Genomic DNA, 12,379 nt, shown 5'->3' on the forward strand with positions numbered 1-12,379 from the left:
ATATAAAACAAACAAAAAATTAATAGAGCAGAACAATTAGGTTCCCAAAACAAATGGTAAATGTTTAAGGAAATGGATTTAATCATTGCACATTGCAATTATGTATCAAGTTATCATAATGTAATCCATAATTATGTGTGATTACTATGTATCAGTTAAATATAAAAATTGGAATATATACTGCAAGGACGTGTTAATAAAAACAGCATGGTACTGGCACAAAAAATAAATACATAGCAATGGAATAGAATAGAGGACACAGAAACAAATCCATGAATGTCTAACCATGTGACTTTGGACAAAGGAGTCAAAATTATATTTGGAGAGAAGACAGTCTCTTTAACAAATGGTGCTAGGAATCTTGAATATATATTGCAGAAGTTCGAAACTAAATATTTACCTGTCACCCTGTACAAAAATTAATTCAAAATGATTGAAGACCTGAGTAGAAGACCTGAAATTTGAAACTGAAAAAAGAAAACATAGGGAAAACACTTAAGCCATAAGCACAGGCAAAGACTTCCTGAGTAAGACTCTAATAGTATAGGAAATAATAGTTACAATGGAACTACTTCAACTAAAAAGTTTCTGTACAGTAAGAGAAACAAGCAATGGCATGGGGAGGAAGCATGTAGAATGTGAGAAAATGTTTGTTAGTTATTCTCCTGAGAGAGGACTACTATTTAGAACCTATAAAACTCTCAAAAAACTTAACATTAAAATCAAATAGCCTAATCTATAAATGGGCAAAAAGAACTGAGTGGACATTTCTCAAAAGAGGTGCAAATGGCAAATAAATACATATAAAAGTCTTTAGCCTTTAGGGAAATGCAAATTAAAAATACATTGAGATTACATCTCACCCCAGTCAGAATGACTAGTATTAAAAATTCAGACTTTAAGATAATTAATGTTTATTTAGATGCATTAATAGTAGTAAGTCTCTGACTTATGAATGAGTTCTGTCCCTGGAGAATGTTCATAATTCAGATTCTTTTGTAAGTCTCATAGAATGAATCTTATACACCTCTGACACACTTCTGGATAGCCTAGGCTTTGATCAGTCATTGTGCTACTGTGCACCATTGCACTGAACATTCAGCACACAGTAGCACAGCTGTGACAATGTCTGGAAGACAAGTGAGCTACTTCCAGAATTTGTTCACATCTACGAAAATTCTTATCTGTGAAAGTTTGCAATTCGAATATTCATAAGTCAGGGACTTCCTGTATTTTGAGTTTCTTCTTAAAGTTTTATTACTAAAATGTACTGCTAACTATGATTTTAATTTGAATGTTTTCATGTTTAATATTGAGCCCTTTAAAAGGTGCCTATAGTCAACAGTTTTTATTTGTGGAGTGCCTATCCATGTCTTTGCTCATTTTTTGAATGCGAGCTGCAACGTCAGAATCCTGCCAGCCGGTCCCAAACCTGAGGGAAGAACAACAGGAGAGCAGTTTCACGAACTTAGTTCCAGGCTTCATGCTCTACCGCAGCAAGGCCCCGTTTATTTTTCAGGGTAGGGTATATATAGGCTAAAACCGAAACCAAAAGTGTAAGCACTTATACTCTTCAGCTGCATGGGAGCGAGAGTACGCGGGAGCGAGAGTTCCTCCCACACATTCCAGAGGGAAACAATAACAATCATTATGGGTTACATCTTGCTACCAGCTGAACTCGCTGGTTGCTATGGGCTAGAGCACGTCCATGCCAGCAAGGTGACTCAAAGTTCAGTCATGGCTAGGCCTGTGTCAAGGCTCACCATAATGGCTCGCCATACGTTTTTGTTCTTGATTTATAAAAATTAGTTATATATTTTGAAAATATATTATCTTGACAACAATTGTACATATTCATAGAATACAATGACATTTAAATCTATGATTTCAATGGGTAATGATCATATCAGCCTTACTGACCTATACATCACTTCACACATCATTTGTTTGCTTTAGAAAATTAAAAATTCTCTTTATGTTGAAATATACAATTAATTGACAACCACAGTATCTTGTGCATTATAGACTACATTAGAAATTATTTCTCCTATCTGATCTCTGCTCTGTACATGTTAAATATTATTTATCTATCCTTCTCCTACACTCTTCCTTTTCTTTTGGTAACCTTTATTCTCTCTACTTCTGTGAAATCAATGTTTTAGTTTCTATATACAAATAAGAACTTGAACTATTGATCACATTTGTGCCTGGTTTATTCATGTAACATAATGATCACTGGGTTCACCTATATTGCAGAAAATGATAAAATTTCACCTTTTATAGATGAATAGTATTTCAATACATATATACTACATCATTTTTATTCATTCATTAATAGCCATCATTACTGATTTCACACCTTGGATATTATGAATTGAGGTACAATAACCATAGGGATTTAAATATCTCTTTGATATAATTATTTCTATTTAATTGGATAAATACCCAGAAATATGATAGCTAGATTATATAGTGGTTAAATGTTTAGTTTTTTGAAATAACTCCATACTGTTTTCTATAATGGCTGAACTAACTTACATTGCCACCAGGATTATATATGTTTCCTTTTATCTGTAAACTCAACGGCATGCCACTTTTTGTCTGTCTTGATTGTAAACTTTATAATTCGAGTGATATACTCTCTCATTCTGATTTTGATTTTGATTTGCATTTTCCTAATGATTATGAAGTTAAATACCTTTTCATATCATTATTGCACATTTATATGTCTCCTGTGTTGGTCAGCTTTCCTGTTGCTAGACAAAATTCCCAAAACCTTCAACTTAAACAAAGAGAGGTTTATTTTGCTCATGATTTTAGAGGATTCATTCATTGGTTGGCTGCCTCACAGGTAGAAATATCATGGCTGAGGGCCACAGCAGAGCAAAGCTGGTCAGAATACTGTGACCAGAAAACAGCAGGGCAACATTGTCTGACAGGCAAGAGGTAGGAACTAGATACAGATGCCAAGTTCATTCCTCCTCCACAACCTACCTATATGCACCTAGAGTGTGCTTTACTTACATCTTGCTGGCTCCCAAGTCAATCAAGTTGATATTAAGCTTAACTATAGCATACTATCCCTTGTCACTTTGACAACTAAACATATCTCCTTAAACCACACTTAACCGGTGTGGTAGCCTAGGTGGAATTTCACGTTGAATCGCTTGAGGATCTGCCCCAGGGATTGGTGGAGCACCGCTCCAGGTGCACGTGTGTGTGTGTGGCGGTCACATAGGTGTGACTTTGGGTCTCTGTCCGTTCCCACTAGTACTTCTTCTCTAGTAGCTTTGCTCTAGTACTTTTCTGCTTTGCTTTCCACCTGCCGTGAATTAAGCATCTTTGCTTTGCTACACTTTTCTTCCATGATGTTTTTGACTTGGAGCCAGCTGAACATGGACTGAAACTGTGAGGCAAACTGTACTTCTTCTCTTTAAGTTGAGTCGATCAGATACCCCATCCAGTGATGAGAAAGTTGACTAATACAATCACCAGATAAAAAAGTTATCATTCTGCCTGCACTAATCTCTTCCTCCAAAGTCTCCACATTTATAGAATTTTTCAAAAGTCTTCTGTGAGACTGAAGGTAAACTTTTAGCTGTAAATATGTACAAAATTAAAAAACAGATACTTGGGCCAGGGATTTGGCTCAGTGTTTTCACCACCTGCCTCACAAACACAAGGACCCGAAAAGGGAAGAAGAGGGGTATATAAAAAAATAAGATCAAAGCAAAGCTGAATGGAGCAAACATAAATCCCATGTCCCATGTCCATTATCCAGGACACATGGTGGTGAAATGTAAGTTCTAAAAGGCTTGGGTGACTTTATCCCTTTGGCCTTGTTGGTTGCAGCTCAGAAGACGTTTCTCTTAAACTTGTTCTCACTGCCTTCAGCTTTTCTAGGCAGATCCCCCATATTAACTGCTTTCTCTGATATCCTAATATCTTCAGTGCCTATTCAGTTTCTTTCCCAAACTTTATGCACACATTTCTTAGGAGCAAGTTGATTGGCCTCCCAGGTTTTCCTTTAAATCTGTGTGATCCATGATCACACAACTCTTTCATTTTGCATGACTGGATTATCAGTATCATGCTGATGGGCCAAGGTCTGCTGCAAACTCAAGCACTAACTGTGTCCTTTAGAGCATTGCTGCAGTGGCCTGTGACTTACTGGATGGCTGAACATGGAGAAATCCTTGTGAACCTTTCTTGAGCAGGAAACTAAGAGTTTACATGTTTGCACTCTTTATCCTATGATGGATAATGTCTTGCCAATTCCTGAGATGCCCTCAAGGCATGTTTCTTCTTGTCTCTATTTAAAGTACTTGGTTTTGTTCTTGATGGTACTCATCTCTTTAATAACCACACATCCTTTGGCTCCAATTTTATGTATAGTAGCTTTTGAGTAAAAATAGTTTTTCCATATATTTCTGCTTTGATTCTTGGTCCTGATTCTCAACACACATTTGACTGACAGTAGCCAGCAGTACCCACGCCACAGCCTAATCATTGCCTTAAAATTTTTTCTGCCAGATCAATTAGTCCATCCCCCTTAAACTCATTTTACATAGTATCTCAGAACATTAAAAATATATAGTTTTTTCCCACAGTATAGCATTTATAGCCCCTTGTTCACTTTGCACTAGAGTCCTTATCCCTAAATTAAACCACATGAACATGACATCTAATGTCCACATTCCTATTATCGTTGTCATTTTCTGAACTCTGACCAGAATCACCTGTCAGGGTCACCTGTAGGGCTTCTGTGGACACATCTCTAAATCTTTTAAAATTCCTCTGGCAAACAAGTTCTAAAGGCTTTTGAGCCACAAAGTCAAGTATAGTCTCAGTAACTATCCCATTCTTATAGTATATACAAATCATATAGTATATGAAATCATATAATATATAATGTTGAGACTGGATCCTTACATTCAAATTAATCCACTGAAGATCCATGATGTATGTGTACATAGTTTGTTCTTTTTTTATTGCTGTTTATTATATAGATGCTTCATAGTTTATTTTCCCATATATCTACTGAAGGAGATTTGGGTTATTTATTATTTTAAGCAATTGTGAATATAGTTGCTATATGCATTCATGTGTAGCTTTTTGGGTAAGCATAATTTTTTGTTACCAAAGGGAAGTTACTCAGCATTTTGGATATGAAATATCTTTCAAAGGTTCTTGTGTGAAGGGCTTGATTGCCAGCCTGTGGCACTGTTGGGAGGTGCCAGAACCTTCATGAGATATGCCCAAGGGAAAGATCATCAGTGTGTACATCTAAAGGGTTTTTTTACCTTACCTTTTTTTTACCCTTATCAGTCTCCCTGTCTCTGTTTGCTTCTTGAGCACCATAAGTTTAACATCTTTCTATCTCTACATGCTTCTGCCATAATATGTTATTTTTCTGCAAGCCACAAAGCAATCAAGCCAAGTGACCATGGACCAAAATCTCTAAAACTCTGAGCCCAATGAAGCCTTCCCTGGTTTAAATTGATTTTGCTCAGATATATTGACATAGCAAAGGAAAGATGTCCAATATACTCAGTCATATGATGAGTGAAAGAAATTGCCACATTGTTTTTCAGAGTCACTGTGTCATACTAGAATCACTCTAACAAGGTATGACAACTCCAGGTACACTGTATTTACACCAGCACTTAATATGTTGTGCTTTGGATATTGTTATAGGTATGTGATTGCATCTCATAGTTTTAAAATTTGCATATCCTTAATAACTATGACTGTTAAATATCATTCTATATGTACCTTCCATATATTTTTGGTGAAGGGTCTGTTCATTTTTTTTTATTGCCAATTTTGGAGTAAATTGGGTTGTTCCTTTTTCACTGTAGATTTTAGCATTTTTTAACAAGTTTCTTTTTTAAACCAGATATACAACTTGAAAATATGTTCTAACAATTATTGTTATATCTTTAACTTGTCTTTTTCAGTCCTTTAACACTGTCTTTTTGAGGGCTAAATCTTATATCTTCACAATGTCAAATAATTTTTAAAAATTTTTATGGGAATTTCTCTTGATGTTGTATGTAAGCTATTTTTGCCTAAGCACATATACTGCACGTTTTCTCATGTGTTTCATTATATAAATTTAAAGATTGATATTTTACATTTAATTTTTTCTCTCATTAAGTTTATTGGTACACAGTTTAGGTACATAATACAGTTACATTTGTCACTGGGATATTATATCTTTTAAATTTAAGATTCATTTTGAATTAAATTCCACGAAAGGTTTAGTTTGCAATGCTTTTTTTTTCTTATTCTTTCTCCATTAAATTGCCTTTAACATTGTCTAAAATAAACTGGCATATTTGTGCTCTGGAACTATAATCCATGTCATAATCCATGTCAGTAATCTTTCTCTCTTTCTCTCTTTGTTTCTTTCTTTATTTCTTCTTTCGGTGCTTCAATGCTCTTTTGATTATTGTAATTTTTTGGATAAGTCTTAAAACCAAGAAGTTTGTAAATACCCCCATTTTATTTAATTCACAATGCACTTTGCTTGAGTGCATCATGCAGCCCTGTGAGGATTGTGAGGAATCATGTTGGGTGTTTCCTGAGCTACATTCCAGAATAGATACCTTAGTTGTAGGATCTGTCAAGCTTTTGGGTTATGTGCTTATTCCTTCTGGAGATATTTAAGTAAGAGTCTGGTACAGTTGTAGGGTTTACATTTGTTGAGATGTCCGTTCCTGTCTAAATTCAATTGCTCTTCACAAAATACCATCTAGTCTTCGTCAAAGGAAAAGCTACACATGCCTATTCTTTAGAATATGATTAAATTATAGCAAGAAAAGGAACAAAATGTTTTTCTTTATTGTATTTGGACCTGAGATTTTGGAATTGTGAAACTGAGACTTTGCTTGATGACCAGACTACTGTCCATTAGAGAACAAAGTCAAATTCACATTTCATGTCAAATGAGGGCAGATCACAGAATTAAATAGGTGAAAATATGTAATATTATGTACACAATCTCATCACAATGACAATTTGTGATAAAAATCCAAAATTATATATGTATTTGTATAAATATATACAAATGTTTTAACCTTTGCTGCAACTCCACGAAATACATAATATTATCATTGCTGATATGGAGTAGAAAACAGGCTTTATTCATGATGGAGTCTAAAATTAAACGTTGGCGTATGGATTTAGATCCTGGGATTTTAGCCTTTCTCCCTTAAGCTGTATTTTATCTATGAGTGAAGCTATACCTTTTGTAGATATTTCTTCTCTTTTCAAATCCACATTATCAACACTGAACTATCTCATTGAAGGTGTGGGTTTTGGATGGCAATTAGCTTCTTTTGTCTCTTACCTGTAAAGATATTTTTCTTTTAAAAGGTGAAATTATTCTACTTAATAATGCATGATAAAGACTAGCAAAAATTTGGCAAGAAAAGATTGGTTGGCATATTTGGTCATGTAGATATGAGAAAATAGATATCATCTTGGGGCAAGTAAAGTAAATGTCAGACTTGAATCAGGTCAGATTTTCTGGGCCCAGGATTCATTGTTTACTGAGAAAACATTGAGTAGGCTTGTAGATAGACTAAATCTGTATTTTTGCTTTGGAAAACAGAAAAATTCCATAACATGAATTTAATAGAAAAATTATTTGAAAAAAGATAACTACTGGAGGAGAATTTTTTTTTGTTTTTTTCTTTGTTTTTTTGTTTGATTTCTTCACTGTGAATGCTTTTGTCATGAACTAAAAGTGCCCACTTATTTAGAATTTAAAATTTTTTCCCATGTAAAGATGTTTGTGCTAGGGGAAACTTTGATATAATGCATGTACAAGCACGGCTTGTTTCAAGACATAAAAGAAAAGATGAAATAGTTCATGAGGAATGGCTTTCAAATGCAAGAAGATCTATGCCAGTGTGCAAACAGAAAAGTGTGTGATGGTTTCTAAAATGGTTGGAAAATCATCCTTGAATTTCTGAAGTTGAATCTCAAGCAGTGTAAAAGAATGTCTGTACATGAGGTAATCAGTCAGCCATAGTTCCAGGTCCATGTTAACATTTTTATTTTTTAATTTTTTAAAACATCTTTCAATGATATAAAAAGCATCACTTATACCAAGGTCAGGTGATATTTTAAAAGCATAGATCATAAAAATAAAAATACAACAAATTTTATTAGTATTTATTAAAACTGCTTACTCAGTTTTAGATTTTGTGTTACTGGGAAAATAGATCCAGATAAACTTATAAAGAGGAAATTTATTTTGATTCACAGTTTCAGAAGTCACTTGCTCCTTTGCCTTTAGAGCCTGTGGTGAGGCAGTACAATACGTGTGACAAATGAAATATTCACATATGGCAATCAGGAAACAAAATATAAGAGACTGCAAAAAGAGCCAAGATCCCATCAACGTCCTTTTCAAGGTCATATCTGTGATGACCCAACTTCATTAAACTAGGTACCTCTTCAGGTTCTACTACCTCCTCAAAGCACATAGGCTAGCTACCAAGCCTTTAACATTTGGGCTATTGGGGACAATCACATTCCAGCCTAGCTCCCAAAGTTTTGTACTCATTTCATAAAATGCAAAATGCATTTGGTCAATCTTCAAAGGCTCCAAAGCCTTAATAGTTCCAACATTGCTCCTCATTTAGGGGCTGGGGATTTAGCTCAGTGGTTCTGGCACCTGCTTTGCAAGCACAAGGACACGAGTTTGATTCCTTGTACCAAAAAAAAAAAAAAAAAAGAGTCCACATTTAGCGTCTCTTCTGAGATTCCTGAGATTCAAGGAAACTCAGCTGTTAACACCTGTAAAAATAACAATAAAACATATATGACATTCTTCCAAGACACAATGGCTTCCATTACTCTCTGAAGCTTGGGTTGGCTCCCATTACTTCCTGAAGCTTTCTTCAGCCCACATTCCATGTTCCTATCATATCTAACTTCCTGTGTCTCTGTTGCAGATTTGGATTCACTGTCAAAGATTCATGCGTTGCTCTTTCAAGGACTACTTCCTAGGACTCTAAATGTTCCACACACTTCCTGTGTGAACTCCCAAGCTTCCCTTTGAAATCTTGGTGGAAACCTGCATGACCCCAAAACTTTGCATCTCTATGCCTGCAAAGCTAACATCATTTGTGAGTGAGAAATCTTCTACTTGCAGGAGATATACCTATGTCCACTTGAATCAAGGCTGATGTGGCATCTGGGTGCCTCTCACAGCTGAGCTGGAAGCGATGAATCTCCAAGAAGCCATTTCCTAACCAGTCCATGGCAACAGGCTGCTCTGGCTTCTCTTCTCAGGGGAAATTTTTGAAATTATGTTACATCTTTATATGTTTGAGCCTGTGAAAGATAAGGTTTTGCTAATTCCTGAGTTGCCTTCATATGAGTGACTGCTCCTTCTTTCCCTTATGTCATTTTTACCCTGCTTTATTTCTCCTGTTTCACTATGATCCGTTCGGATACATTGTAAGATCAGTGCTGACTTACTCATAGCACCTGGCCTGGAACAAAATTATGCTTTATTAAACAAGCTTGAATGACACGGTACAAATACTACCCTGTAACAGGCTCCTTCTAATAATTTTTTACTGATACACCCATCCCATGGCTCGTCGTGGTATATTTTCTTCCTTATTTCAGTGAGTCTGTAAAATCAACTTTCATCTTTGGCTATATGGCATCAACTAGATCTTATTAAGGAAAAACGTTTGTTTGAAATAGTACTGATATTTATAAGAAGTAAAAGATACCTTTAGTCTTGTTAAAATTTTGATAAGTAGATTTTTCTCTTGTGTAGACAATAAACAGAAATTTATAAGCTAGATAGATACAGAGAAAAGTGCTGAATGTGCCCGATCCCATCTGATCTTGAAAGCTAAGCAGGGACAGGCCTGGTTAGTACTTAGTACTGGGATGGGAGATATAGATAAAATAAGTAGATAAGCTTAAAGAATATCACCGTATTACTTTGCATTTGGGAAATACTTTTACGTTTTCCTGCTTCATTGTGCCCTGGTTAATTTAAAAAAAATTATTGAGTGTCTGCCCTTTACAAGAGATTCTGATGGATTAGTCTAGGAATGTCTCAGACATTCTGGTTTTCTACAACTTCCCAGTGGTTGTGATGTGCAGTCAGTATTGAGATATACTGATGCAGAGGATTATGAGTTTGAAGTAGAACTGACCTTAAAAACAGTATAATTTCTAGATTTTGACAGAACTTTGGGTAGATAAAAGAGCAGTTATTCTGAGGAATAACAATCAGAATCAGGCCACTTTCTATTATCTGCAGCAGAGGACATCTCAGAGCCCCGTGAGTAGCACAGAGTATAGTTTTCTCTCCTCTGTAAGTCAAGTGGCCTTGCAAACCAGTGCATAACTAGGAGAATATTTCTTTTCCTTTATGATATGATTACATTTTTTAATGAATTATTGTTTATCTTTATGAACTGTATTACTGATCAAACAGCTAAGGGCTAGATACTTGTTTCAAAAAAGAGAATTACACAATATCTCCCATTTATTGTGTTTCCAGAGGAAGAACTCCATTTCTCATCTGCCCTCAATTGTAAAAATTGTTTATACATTTCCTTTAATTTGTTCTTACCTGAGCAGTTTTCTAAGTTTGTGTGGCATTGTTGTGGAGTCAAATGACTCAGATCCACCTACGACCAACAGCCATTTTCAGGCCTTGTATTTAAAGCCATTGGCACATTTACTCTGACTGCTTTTCACTTCCAAAAATAACGAATGCACATTCATTTCATTTCCCAAAATCATATTTATTGTAAATGATGTAATTCTCTTAGACACTGACAATGGGAAAGAATGTTGGGAGTAGGCTTGTTGCATCTTTATTTTGTTTACATTCACTACATCAATTGTGAGGCTTGTAATTCACTTACCAATATCTGTTTTGTGAAGTTTCTCTTATTGTATGGTAAGAGATGGTTGCCCTATAAAAAAATTCAGGAAATACAAGTATAACCAGTCTCTTAACACTCATCCTTATATTCAAAATGTGTTTTTCTGTTTGCCATTGATTGGTTTTGTAACCCTTTTCACATTCAGAGTGCTTTGCTGCTGTTGTTTTTATGTAACCACACAAATTAAAATGTACCTTTATTACTACTGTCTATGGGTCAGGTTTTTCCTAGACTAAAATGTACAGATGTTCAAAAGTGTTTTATTTTTGTGGTTCTATGGTTACTTATAATTTTATATAACTTGTAATTAAATAAAAAATACATTTAAAAATCCAATTAGTGAAAAATATTTAGAACATCTAAGAAAAGGAGATGTTAGAAATATAAAAAGTCAACCACAGGCATAAATCTGTGTTGGTCAATTTAAGTCACTAAAACAAAATACCTAACATTTAAAATTAAAGGAGGAGAGGTTTATTTTGCTTCACAGTTTTAGAGGTTTCAGTCCATGGTTGGCTATCTCTGAGACAGAAATATCATTGCTGGAGGGCCAAGGCACAGGAGAGCTGGTCACCTTCTGGTGGCCACAAGTAGACATCAGGAAGCAGGTGAGAGAGCAAGGGGCCAGGGATCAGACGTATTCCCCAAAGTCATGCTCCAATGACACAATTCCCCCAATTAAGTTCCATTCCCTAATAGCCCATCCATCTATTAAGTCATCAGTGGGCTAGCCTGCTGAACAGATTAGTATCTTCACAATTCAACCACTTCTTCTAAAGTCACTTTTGCAATAATATTAACTGGCACAAAATCTTTGACCACATTTAAATTATATCACATCTAAATTTTAGCATTATGTATTTGCCTTTTAAAAAATAAAATTTGAATAAAAGAAAACAAAAACAAGAAAATGAAAAAATCATAATGTATAAAAGTGGCCATGACTCAATTAAAACAGTAAACATATAGTTACTGACAGAACAACTGTATCATAGTGATCAAATTATCTCTATAAAATATATTATTGTATTTACTCATTGTAACAGGCCATTTTGTATTACCTAAAGCAGCCTGTTTAAAAGAAAAGATACACATGCTACTCAAATTAGGGGGATAAAAGACCAAACTGCATGATATGAGCTCTTGTAATGGCTCCCAAATCTGGATGTGCCTCATCAGGTCAGATTGCAATGGTGAGGTGTGTGTATGAAAACAAGATTGCATTTTAGAGTGAGAAGCCAGAGAAAGGCCCTGATAATAGTTTTCTCATGAGAACTAAGTAGGATCCAGAAATGCCTAAATCCCTTGTGCATTCAAACCCCAAACTAAGAACCACCTGCTAGTCTACCTCTGTAAGGTTCACATCATCTCCCAACTCAACCATGAGGGGCAGGCTTCCAGCACATGCAATGCATGGCTTTTTTTTTTTTTTTTTTTTTTTA

Source organism: Fukomys damarensis, unplaced genomic scaffold (genome assembly GCF_012274545.1).
Source record: "Fukomys damarensis isolate Sample0158 unplaced genomic scaffold, DMR_v1.0_HiC HiC_scaffold_2, whole genome shotgun sequence".
Taxonomy (NCBI): Eukaryota; Metazoa; Chordata; class Mammalia; order Rodentia; family Bathyergidae; genus Fukomys; species Fukomys damarensis.